The sequence below is a fragment of the Schistocerca cancellata genome, chromosome 1 (assembly GCF_023864275.1).
Source record: "Schistocerca cancellata isolate TAMUIC-IGC-003103 chromosome 1, iqSchCanc2.1, whole genome shotgun sequence".
Classification (NCBI taxonomy): domain Eukaryota; kingdom Metazoa; phylum Arthropoda; class Insecta; order Orthoptera; family Acrididae; genus Schistocerca; species Schistocerca cancellata.
The window spans coordinates 84945748-84959227 of NC_064626.1; positions in this window are offsets into that span (position 1 = coordinate 84945748).

Consider the following 13480-nt stretch of genomic DNA (forward strand, 5'->3'; position numbering starts at 1 on the left):
GAAACGATATTAAGATCACGACATTAAATGGGCGATTTAGCAAAAGTCAAGGACTCGAGAGAAAGAGGTTCAGACTGACACCGAGAAAGAGAAGCCTAAAAAGCGCTTACCTGCCTTATACAGCCCCGATGCCCGGCATGACCGGTCTCTCTCTCTCTCTCTCTCTCTCCCTATATATATATATATATATATATATATATATATATATATATATATATATAGATAATGCAGAGAGGCATTATATATATTCATGCTATCTAGAGAAGTCAAGTGTGCTCTAGATAGCATGAAGAAGGGAACAGTGCCGGGTGATGATGAGCTTAGCGTTGACATCCTCAAACTGGCAGGAGAGGTAACAATAAATCACTTGGCAAAAGTATTTACTTCCTGCCTGCACTGTGCTTCAATCCCACAATCGTGGAACAAGGCTAAGATTATTTTGATATACAAGAAAGGAAGTATTCACAATATTAAAAACTACCGTCCTATCAGCTTGCTCTCAAGTTTGTACAAAATTTTTACAAAGATCTTGTTAAACCGAATTAGTTCCACCCTAGACTCAGCCCAACCTATAGAGCAAGCTGGATTCCGAAGCAATTTTAGCACTATTGACCACATTCTGACCGTTAGTGAAGTGATAAGCAGAGCGAATGAATACCAACTGCCTCTCTGCATTGCCTTTATTGACTTTTAAAAGGCATTTGACTCCGTTAGCCATGTAGCTGTCCTCCAAGCTTTGAGTGAGCAAGGAGTGGGAGCAGCATACATTGAAGTGCTCAGGAAAATCTACGAGAATTCTTCAGCTTATGTTAACATCGGCGAATTAACTCAAGAATTCCGCATCATGAGGGGTGTCAAGCAAGGCGATCCCATCTCCCCAAAACTGTTCTCTGCTGTATCGGAAATGGCTATGTCAAAGCTGAGCTGGGAAGGTAAGGGAATTAGAATTAATGGAAGAAGGCTTACCAACTTCAGATTTGCTGATGATATTGCCTTAGTGGCCAAAGACTTCGCAGAGCTCCAAAACTTAGTTACAGATCTTGCATCGGAATGTCAGCTGGTTGGCTTGAACATGAACCTTTCCAAAACAAATGTAATATCCAACAAATGGGTCCCAGCTGGAGATGTGAAAGTCAAGGACAGTCTACTAGAAGAGGTCAGTGAATATGTCTACCTTGGCCAGATTATAAATATGAAGGGAGACATAAGGCCAGAAATCTATCGACGCATCAAGCTTGGTTGGCAAGCATTTGGGAAGAATTCAGAAGTATTCAGATCAAAAATGCCAGTAAATCTGAAGAAAGCAGTATTTGATCAATGCATTCTTCCTGTGATGACGTACGGATGCGAGACATGGACACTGAACTCATTCACAAAAGGGAAACTTAGGACAGCACAGAGAGCTATGGAGAGATCAATGCTGGGCTATACAAGAAAGGACAGGAAAAGGGCAGATGAGTTCCGGTCTGTGAAAAAGGCTAATGACATCCTAGAGAGAGTAGGTTCCTTGAAATGGCAGTGGGCTGGCCACGTCGCAAGAAGAAAAGACAGCAGATGGACGAAGCTAGTACTGGAGTGGAGTCCGAGAGAGCACCGGAGCCCTAGAGAAAGGCCACCAGACAGATGGGACAAAGACATCAAGAAGATCGCTGGTAACACCTGGCAGAGAACTGCCCAAGACCGTCCCACTTGGAGAAGACTTCTGAAAGCCTACCTGATTCCACGACTCGAAGAGGCCACATCATCTAATGATTGAATTGGCTGATGATGATGATATATATAATACAGAAACACGGCATCCAGTGTATTTCTTTTCCTTCAGCTACAATAAAAAGAATTCTTTGCAGTGTTAGTGTCTTAAGTTAGACAGTCCATCAGAACACTCGAGATGAGATGCAAGGAACGTCAGCGACGAACAACAAAGGAAATCAGCTGTCGCAGAGCACGGCCTCGAATGTAAGCATGAAATTTAATTCTATGTCGCGTTGCAAACGGCAGCTTGATGGGGCAGCATAGTTAAGGAGTCTGTCGAAATAAAGGTGTCAGAAAACGTAATAAACAGGGATGTAGCTTTCAGCTGAAATAGTGCTTGGGGGTCCTGCACTCAATTTATTGAAAGCTCGCCTGCCATCTCATCAACCAGAGCAGGAAAATGCTGAAAGACGTTGCGAAATATCAGTGAAAACCCTGAAAAAACAAAAGAACATCTGAGTGCATATTTGGCGTCGAGACTCGAACTCCGGTACAAATAGCGGCCCGAGACGAACAAAAGTTCACAGTCCGGATGAAATTCAGGCAGCGAGTACACATAACAGCAAAATACACAGCACCTGAGAAAGACGACTAGGTACGTCAACGAAATACGTTACATAAAATGGCAACAATAATGCGGCAAACCCTCCCCGTTTCCCTCCATGCAGCACACCATTAACCAATCACCCCGAGAAAAGCTGAAAGATCTCAAGCTCATTCTATATTTATTGACTTTCGGAAGGCTTATGATACCATTCCTCCAAGCGACTTGTAGTCAAATTGCATGCCTATGGAGGAGTGTTGTAGTCCTGCGACTGTATTTGTGACTGCCTATCAGAAATGTCACCGTTCGTAGTAATTGATGGGAACTCATCGAGTGAAACAGATTGGTACCTGGCGATCCCATATTACGTGTTTTAGGCCGCCTACTATTTATAATCTATATAAACGGTTTATTAGACTATCTGAGTAGTCCTCTTAGATTGCTTGCAGAAGATGCTGGTGTTTTCCATCTAGTAAAGATACTGGCAGAAGTAAAGCTGTGAGTACCGGGCGTGAGTCGTGCTTCGGTAGCTCAGATGGTAGAGCACTTGCCCGCAAAAGGCAAAGGTCCCGAGTTCGAGTCTCGGTCGGGCACACAGTTTTAATCTGCCAGGAAGTTTCATATCAGCGCACACTCCGCTGCATAGTGAAAATCTCATTCTAGTAAAGTCTCCATTACCCCAAACAATAAAATTGATCCGTCCACGTAAGCACCAAAGAAATCCATGATATTACTATTACTCGATAAATTACATAAAATTCAAGGGCTTTTGACTCATCTAAATACCTAGCGATTATAATCTCGAATAACTTAAATTGAAACCATGATATAGATAATGCAGTGGGGAATGCAAACCAAAGATTGCTGTTTTATTAGTGGAACAGAAGCTGGAAAATTATAGAAAAGAGACTGTCTCCATTACGCTTATCCGTTCTCTTCTGGAGTATTAGTGACCGGCACACGTTCCTCACTAAATAGAAGTGGCGGAGGACATCATAAAAGTTCCATGAATGCCGGTTGTTTAATATTATCGCGAAATAGGATTCAGAGTTTCACGGATGGGCTGGTAGTCATTGCAACCCAGTCATTCCTTGCGAGAGCGAGTGCTTTCCACGGTATTTCAGTCATTAAGTTCCTATTCCGGAAGCGAAAATATTTTGTCCTATCACCTTAGGGAGAAATCACCGCCATAATGAAATAAGGGAAATCATAGCTCGCTGGGCGATATTTAGCTGTTTACTCTCCCAACATTCTATTAGAAAGCAGAATGGTCAAGAAATAGTCTGAAATTGGTGTATTGTAGTCTTGTACGTACATGTAGCTTCCCTCGACGCGCCGGCAGAAATATGTGCGTCCAACCATAACACCAAGTTGTCAAACCAGACGAACATTGCTACATTGCGTTCGTCATCGCCATATGGCATCAGCACATGATGTAATGATATGGTGTGCCACTGGGTGGACGATTGCCTTTTACATCTCAAAGCTGGTAACTTGACAGCAGACATTACGTCTGTGATGTGTTAAGGCCGGTGACTCTGCCTCTTCTAAGAGGTCTTCATCATGTCACTGTTCAGGAAGATAACACACGACTGAACGATGTAACACGGAAAGTTGTACTGTCAGCTTCTTCGATGCTAGGAATGTTTCACTGTTGTCTTGATCAGCAGGTTCTGCATATCTTTCACCCAGTGAAAACATTTGTCCGTAGATTCCCGAAAGTTCGGCGCCCCACTACTCGCCATGCAGTGAGGCTGTTGAGCTCTCTCTATATATATATACGGTGTTTCAAAAATGACCGGTATATTTGAAACGGCAATAAAAACTAAACGAGCAGCGATAGAAATACATCGTTTGTCGTAATATGCTTGGGACAACAGTACATTTTCAGGCGGACAAACTTTCGAAATTACAGTAGTTACAATTTTCAACAACAGATGGCACTGCAAGTGATGTGAAAGGTATAGAAGACAACGCAGTCTGTGGGTGCGCCATTCTGTACGTCGTCTTTCTGCTGTAAGCGTGTGCTGTTCACAACGTGCAAGTGTGCTGTAGACAACATGGTTTATTCCTTAGAACAGAGGATTTTTCTGGTGTTGGAATTCCACCGCCTAGAACACAGTGTTGTTGCAACAAGACTAAGTTTTCAAGGGAGGTTTAATGTAACCAAAGGACCGAAAAGCGATACAATAAAGGATCTGTTTGAAAAATTTCAACGGCCTGGGAACGTGACAGATGAACGTGCTGGAAAGGTAGGGCGACCGCGTACGGCAACCACAGAGGGCAACGCGCAGCTAGTGCAGCAGGTGATCCGACAGCGGCCTTGGGTTTCCGTTCGCCGTGTTGCAGCTGCGGTCCAAATGACGCCAACGTCCACGTATCGTCTCATGCGCCAGAGTTTACACCTCTATCCATAGAAAATTCAAACGCGGCAACCCCTCAGCGCCGCTACCATTGCTGCACGAGAGACATTCGCTAACGATATAGTGCACAGGATTGATGACGGCGATGTGCATGTGGGCAGCATTTGGTATACTGACGAAGCTTATTTTTACCTGGATGGCTTCGTCAATAAAGAGAACTGGTGCATATGGGGAACCGAAAAGCCCCATGTTGCAGTCCCATCGTCCCTGCATCCTCAAAAAGTACTGGTCTGGGCCGCCATTTCTTCCAAAGGAATCATTGGCCCATTTTTCAGATCCGAAACGATTACTGCATCACGCTATCTGGACATTCTTCGTGAATTTGTGGCGGTACAAACTGCCTTAGACGACACTGCGAACACCTCGTGGTTTATGCAAGATGGTGCCCGCCACCACATCGCACGGCCGACGTCTTTAATTTCCTGAATGAATATTTCGATGATCGTGTGATTGCTTTGGGCTATCCGACACATACAGGAGGCGGCGTGGATTGGCCTCCCTATTCGCCAGACATGAACCCCTGTGACTTCTTTCTGTAGGGACACTTGAAAGACCAGGTGTACCGCCAGAATCCAGAAACAATTGAACAGCTGAAGCAGTACATCTCATCTGCATGTGAAGCCATTCCGCCTGACACGTTGTCAAGGGTTTCGGGTAATTTCATTCAGAGACTACGCCATATTGTTGCTACGCATGGTGGATATGTGGAAAATATCGTACTATAGAGTTTCCCAGACCGCAGCGCCATCTGTTGTTGAAAATTGTAACTACCGTAATTTCGAAAGTTTGTCTGCCTGAAAATGTACTGTTGTCCCAAGCATATTGCAACAAACGGTGTATTTCTATCGCTGCTCGTTTAGTTTTTATTACCGTTTCAAATATACCGGTCATTTTTGAAACACCCTGTATACATATATATATCCTTGCGAGAGCGAGTGCTTTCCACGGGATTTCAATCATTAAGTTCCTCTTCCGGAAGCGAAAATATTTTGTCCTATCACCTTAGGGAGAAATCACCGCCATAATGAAATAAGGGAAATGATAGCTCGCTGGGCGAGATTTAGCTGTACATATATATATATATATATATATATATATATATATATATATATATATATATATATATGAAGCAGCATTGAATAAGGTATCCCCATACCATCACCCAAATTCAGTTCCACTCAGTAATCAGCCAGTTCGGAAACGTTCTTACTGCCTGAAGTGACAGTTCGTGTACTCAAATTTTTCCCTGCGTATACTCACAAATACGAGGATCATTTCAGACGTCCTGCACACTGCTCATGCGGGACCGTTGCGGTGGCGAGATCAAGTTGAGCGACATTTCGGGCGTGACGGTCGCATGTGTGTTTGATGGGCCGCTTGACTGCGCCGTAATTCAGTTTTAAAATGGAAGCTGAAATCGCGTTCGGTCGGATTACATGTAGCGATCAGCGTTCATCCAACAAAATCGGGACATTAGGTGGAAGCAACTCAACGAAAATTTACAACACCTTGAGAGTGATATGTGGAAATAGAGTAGTGGATCATAGCACAGTATGAAGATGATCTGCTCGTTTGCGTGAAGAAAGGGTAAGTCTTGAGGACAACGCGAGAAATGGGAGGCCGTCAACTGCAACAGTCTACATCTCTTATGTTATTGTCACTGAAGTTTTGAGAGAGAATCGATGAAAAAAATGAGCGGCAACTCCATATGGGGCGTGGATGTCTGTCACTTCAGTTTGTTGTTGTGGCCTTCAGTCGAGAGACTGTTTGATGCACCTTTCCATGCTACTCTATCCTCTGCAAGCTTCTTCATCTCCCAGTACCTACTGTCACCTACATACTTCTGAATCTACTTAGTGTATTCATCTCTTTGTCTCCCTCTACGATTTTTACCCTCCACGCTGCTCCCCAATACTAAATTGCTGATCCCTTGATGCCTCAGAACATGTCAACCGATTCCTTCTCCTAGTCAACTTGGGCCAAAAATCTCTTCTCCCCAATTCTATTCAGTACCTCCTCTATGTTATGCGGCCTTCCCATCTAATCTTCAGCATTCTTCTGTAGCACCACATTTCGAAAGCTTCTATTCACTTCTTGTCTAAACTATTTATCGTCCGTGTTTCACTTCCGTACATGGCTACACTCCATACAAATACATTCAGAAACGACTTCCTGACACTTAAATCAATACTCGATGTTAACAGAAACGTTTTCCTTGCCATTGTCAGTCTACATTTTATATCCTCTCTACTTCGACCATCATCAGTTATTTTGCTCCCCAAATAGCAAAATTCATTTACTACTTTACGTGTCTCATTTCCTAATCCAATTCCCTCAGCATCACCTGGTATCATTCGACTACATTCCATTATCATCGTTTTGCTTTTGTTGATGTTCATCTTATATCCTCCTTTCAAGACACTGTCCATTCCGTTCAACTGCTCTTCCAGGTCCTTTGCTGTCACTGGCAGAATTACAATGTCATCGGCGAACCTCAAAGTTTTTATTTCTTCTCAATGTATTTTAATTCCTACTCCGAATTTTTCTTTTGTTTCCTGCTTGCTCAATATACAGATTGAATAACATCAGGGATAGGTTACAACCCTGTGTCACTCCCTTCCCAACCACTGTTTCCCTTTCATGGGCCTCGACTCTTATAATTGCCATCTGGTTTCTGTACAAATTGTAAATACCCTTTCCCCTCTGTATTTGATCCCTGCCACTTTCAGAATTTGACTTTCTCTAAGTCTAAAAATGCTAGAAATGTAGGTTTGACTTCCCTTAATCTATCTTAAACTTCAGTTTACAGTATCATAACTGAAAAGTTCAAGATGAGAAAATGTGCTGCCAGATTGGTTCCGGTTAGACACTGGACTCGCATTCGGGAGGACGACGGTTCAATCCCGCGTCCGGCCATCCTGATTTAGGTGTTCCGAGATTTCCCTCAATCCCCCCAGGCAAATGCCGAGATGGTTCCTTTCAAAGGGCACGCTAGCATGTTAAAACAACGACGTACGTACATTATCAAGCGTTGTTTTAGATAAATGATAATCCAGAAAGTTCTGCCACCTCAGCTTCTGGTAATTATAATTCACCTCTCTGTGGAACGATTACAATCAAGCAAGTGATGTAAATTACTTGTATTTCCAATGTATACACAAATGATAGCTTCATAGTAAGTCATTGTGTAGTTATTATGTTTTATATCACAAACAGATAAACAAAACATCATTTTCAGTGACGTAAGTGTGTCTTCTTGGTGAAAATTTGTAATTACTACATACGAAAATGCGTTTTTGAATACGTTACGCAACCCCGCCGTCTTTTTCATCTAGTGCAAGCTAAAGTTCCGAATCTGATTCATGAGTATTATCGCTAATCTTTAGTTTCTCATTTCCTTTTCTTTCCAATACGTCTTACTGTGCAGGCTTCAGTTCCATAGGTCTGTGTTCGCTAATGCTGCGCTACCGGTCATTGTTACTGTTTTAAATACCCATAATGTCATTAAGATGATTCTCTGCATGTACAATGAAAGTTCTGTTTATGACAGATATCCGTATTAAATGATGGCAAGGCTTTACCTGGTCTATGTCTATCCCTGCATTGATTCAGTGAACGAATAACTCTACGTAGCAGGTCAGAAACCTCCATAATAAGAAGTTTGTGAAGAACATTTTTCTGTAATGGCCCACTTAAATAACTAGCTCTTCATTTTATTGCTGTAAAGGCAATAAGATGTCCTGAATAAAAGCGAAAGGAAATGAGATACGGGCGCAGTGACAACATATATGTGAAGAATAATTTTGTTTTACCAGCATCGCTGCGGCATTTTCTGTCTCTTTGAGAAACGTGATTTCGAAGGCATAACTGCACTGACTATTTACCTTGGATATGTGGAAGTTAGTTTCATTGTATGATCTTATCACGGTGATGCCTGTTCTCTAGTCCTTTCCTTTGTCACATAGTTCTCTTTCTCTTACTCACTTCTTCAGAGATGAAATTTGTACATGTATTTAGCTGAAAATACGGCGCAAAGGAGATAATGTATGCAACTGACAGACACGAAGCTGTTAACCTAGTGAACCAAAATTCACACACTCGGATGGCACAGCATGATTCCGTGTGTGCTAACAGCACAAAAATGTCTATGACAAAATTTCGTCCCATATGTATTTTTCGTAGAAAAATGACGTCAAAGTGAATGTGACTACGCTGTAATTATATCTACGAGGTTTATCTTCATTCAGTACTCTCTAGATGTGCTGCACAATTAGTGCAGTGGGTATAGCTTCTGCGCTAGAGTTCTCGAGCTCGATTCCAGGTCAAGGTGTCTTTCTCTCTATCTCTCTCTCTCTCTCTCTCTCTCTCTCTAAACGCAACATCTATAAACCAGCTAACGCACTATAAAAACGAGCGTAGCATGTAGGCTTAAAGATCAAGTCATCCAAAGTGAAATTGCTGCTGGTTGGTCATTCTAAGCTCATTTGCCCGAAATATCGGCAGACCCTATCATCCTTAACCCTAAATGGGACGAATGACAACTTCTCTTCTTCAGCAAAGAGTTTAGGAGTAATAATAGATGAAAATCTAAATTGTACTCAGCACGTGACTGTAATGGGCAAGAAGGCATCGGCATATCTCCATGCTCTACAAAAATATTTAAATCTCTTCCCTCTTGACATAGAGAGGAAATTTGTACAAACATTTATTCTTGCGATTATTGATTATCCTTTCTCAGGAAAGCTCACGCCGCTTGGAATTGGTTATGAAATCCTGCGTTCGTTGTGTCTGTGACGTTCGACTCTTTGATTATATTTCATCGTCATATACACAGCTATCCTGACTGCGTGCAGACAAGCGTAGAGATTTCCAATTACTCTGTCTTCTCTACTGTCTCATAAATGTGCACTGTCCTTCAGATTTCTCCTCGACCTTAACGCTGTCGCCTGAGCAACACGGCAGATGCACCCGTTCCCATCAGAGCAAAATATTGGCTGTCCCACTCCATCGTTCAGCCGCCTACTTTAAGTTCTTCTCAGTAGCAGCAACCCGACCCTGAACTAGCTTTCTCCAGCTTTAGGAGACAGTTCATTACTTATCAACTAAAGCAACAAAAAGTCCCTGTGTTGTTGTTGTTGTTGTGGTCTTCAGTCAGAGACTGGTCTGATGCAGCTCTCCATGCCACTCTATCCTGTGCAATCTGCTATATCTCCCAGTACCTACTGCAAACTACAGCCTTTTGAATCTGGTTAGTGTATTCATCTCTTGGTCTCCCTCTACGATTTTTACCCTCCACGTTGCCCTCCTATACTAAATTGGTAATCCCTTGATGCCTCATGACATGTCCTACCAACCGATCCTTTCTTCTATTCAAGTTTTGCCACAAATTACTCTTCTCCCCAATTCAATTAGTACCTCCTCATCAGTTATGTGATCTACCCATCTAACCTTCGGCATTTTTCTGTAGAACCACATCTCGAAAGCTTCTATTCTCTTCTTGTCTAAACTATTTATCGTCCATGTTTCACTTCCATATATGTCTACACTCCATATTTTCAGAAACGATTTCCTGGCTCTTAAATCTATACTCGATGTTAACAAATTCTCTTTTTCAGAAACGCTTTCCTTGCCATTGCTGGTCTACATTTTATATCCTCTCTACTTCGACCATCATTAGTTATCTTGCTCCCCAAATAGCAAAACTCATTTACTACTTTACGTGTCTCACTTCCTAATCTAATTCCCTCAGCATCCCCCGATTTAACTCGACTACATTCCATTAGCCTCGTTTTGCATTTGTTCATGTTCATCTTATATCCTTCTTTCAAGACACTGTCCGTTCCGTTCAGCTGCTCTTCCAGATCCTTTGTTGTCTCTGACAGAATTACAATGTCATCGGCGAACCTCAAAGTTTTTATGTCTTCTCCATGGATTTTAATTCCTACTCCGAATTTTTCTTTTTTCCTTCACTGCTTGCTCAATATACAGATTGAATAACATCGGGGAGAGGCTACAACCCTGTCTCACTCCCTTCCCAACCACTACTTACCTTTCATGCCCTTCGACTCTTATAACTGCCATCTGGTTTCTGTACAAATACACTTTCCTCTCTGGATTTGATCCCTGCCACCCTCAGAATTTGAAAAAGAGTATTCCAGTCAACATTGTCAAAAGTATTCTCTAAGTCTATAAATGCTAGAAACTTAATCTCTCTCCTAAGATATGTCGTAGGATCAGTATTGCCTCAAGTGTTCCATTTCTAAGGAATCCAACCTAATCTTCCCCGACGTCGGCTTCAACCAGTTTTTCCATTCGTCTGTAAAGAATTTGCGTTAGTATTTTGCAGCTGTGACTTATTAAACTGATAGTTCGGTAATTTTCACATCTGTCAATACCTGCTTTGTTTGGGATTGGTATTTCGCCTGTCTCATACATCTTGCTCACCAGATGGCAGAGTTTCGTCAGGACTGGCTCTCCCAAGGCTATCAGTAGTTCTAATGTAATGTTGTCTACTCCCGGGGCCTTGTTTCGTTTTAGGTCTTTCAGTGCTCTGTCAAACTTTTCATGCGGTATCATATCTCCCATTTCATCTTCATCTACGTCCCCTTCCATTTCCATAATATTGCCCTCAAGTACATCGCCCTTGTATAGACTCCCTATATACTCCTTCCACCTTCCTGCTTTTCCTTCTTTGCTTAGAACTGGGTTTCCATCTGAGCTCTTGATATTCATGCAAGTGATTCTCTTTTCTCCAAAGCTCTCTTTAAATTTCCTGTAGGGAGTATCTATCTTATCCGTGGTGATATATGCCTGTAGACAGTCTTAACACCTGTACGACCTTCTCTCCAACCCCATATTCCTCGTTTCCCAGTATTCTTAGCCGATAAAGATTCCTTAAACTTCCTTCACCCATAAAGCGCTGTATCGAAAACATCTGGTTTGTAGATTTACAAATTCTTCTATTGTCTGGCACCATCACTGTTATTGATGTCACAATTACTTATACCACTTTAATACCACTTGTCGTATTAAAATTATTATTTTCTTAGGTGACTATGATGTAATATATACTGCACTTGTGAAACCCTGGTCGTATGTGAGTGACAACCTGATGGATCTAATCAGATCAAAGTAAATAAATAAATAAGTGTACAGCAATTACAGCAGGACTCATACAACACAAGTACAATTACTTCACACTAAAGCAGAAATGAGAGTGCAATCGTTTTTATTACTTCACTTTTAAAGACGTAGTTTACCTTTAAACGTTAACGCATTGACTCCTTTCTGTTCCCCACGGATCTGACGCAATGAGAAACAATTTATGTACCCACGTGAGAGGGAAAGACATCCGTAAAATCTTACTACCTAACGTCTCTTGTGGTCGTCCTGAATCTCCGTTCCTTCAATATGTCAGCGCCTGATTCCCGTGGTTATTCTTATCCAATAGAGCCAATACTTCGTAACACAATGACGTTAATTAAGACGCGTCCTTGAACACTGATTCTTCTTTCAGACCGAAGTACACTCAGTTTTCAAATAACTTTCCTCGCACCTACGCTCATGTGCTGTTTTGTAGTCGTAATGAACTGTGAGTTTTATTCTGGCAGTTGTAACGGAACCTTCATCGTTAAATAATTCAAAAACTTTTTAATGACCATTTGCACTGCTCTTCATAACAACGCAAGTTAGAAAATACGCTTTATGAAGTTGAGGGTGTAATGAGAGTGAACTGGAACCTGAAAACTACGAACAATAGCCGAAACTGGTAATTAAAAACTCGCTGTTGCGCCAAAGACTTTGAATAAGTATGGTACACAATTTAAAACGTGATCCTTGTGACTCTTCAGCATGTGTAAAAAAATATTTCACGCAAACTGTAAACAGGACAGATCTTTGGCAGAGATACATTTTTTTTTTTGGAACACGTATTGTGTTCGAGTATAATGACTTTTCTGGAGACTAGAAATCTACTCTGTAGGAATCAGCATGGGTTTCCAAAAAGACGGTCATGTGAAACCCAGCTCGCGCTATTCGTCCACGAGACTCAGAGGGCCATAGACACGGGTTCACAGGTAGATGCCGTGTTTCTTGACTTCCGCAAGGCGTTCGATACCGTTCCCCACAGTCGTTTAATGAACAAAGTAAGAGCATATGGACTATCAGACCAATTGTGTGATTGGATTGAGGAGTTCCTAGATAAGAGGACGCAGCATGTCATTCTCAATGGAGAGAAGTCTTCCGAAGTAAGAGTGATTTCAGGTGTGCCGCTGGGGAGTGTCATAGGACCGTTGCTATTCACAATATACATAAATGACCTGGTGGATGACATCGGAAGGTTACTGAGGCTTTTTGCAGATGATGCTGTGGTGTATCGAGAGGTTGTAACAATGGAAAATTGTACTGAAATGCAGGAGGATCTGCAGCAAATTGACGCATGGTGCAGGGAATGGCAATTGAATCTCAATGTAGACAAGTGCAATGTGCTGCGAATACACAGAAAGATAGATCCTTTATCATTTAGCTACAAAATAGCAGGTCAGCAACTGGAAGCAGTTAATACCATAAATTATCTGGGAGTACGCATTAGGAGTGATTTAAAATGGAATGATCATACAATGTTGATCGTCGGTAAAGCAGATGCCAGACTGAGATTCATTGGAAGAATCCTAAGGAAATGCAATCCGGAAACAAAGGAAGTAGGTTACAGTACGCTTGTTCGCCCACTGCTCGAATACTGCTCAGCAGTGTGGGATCCGTA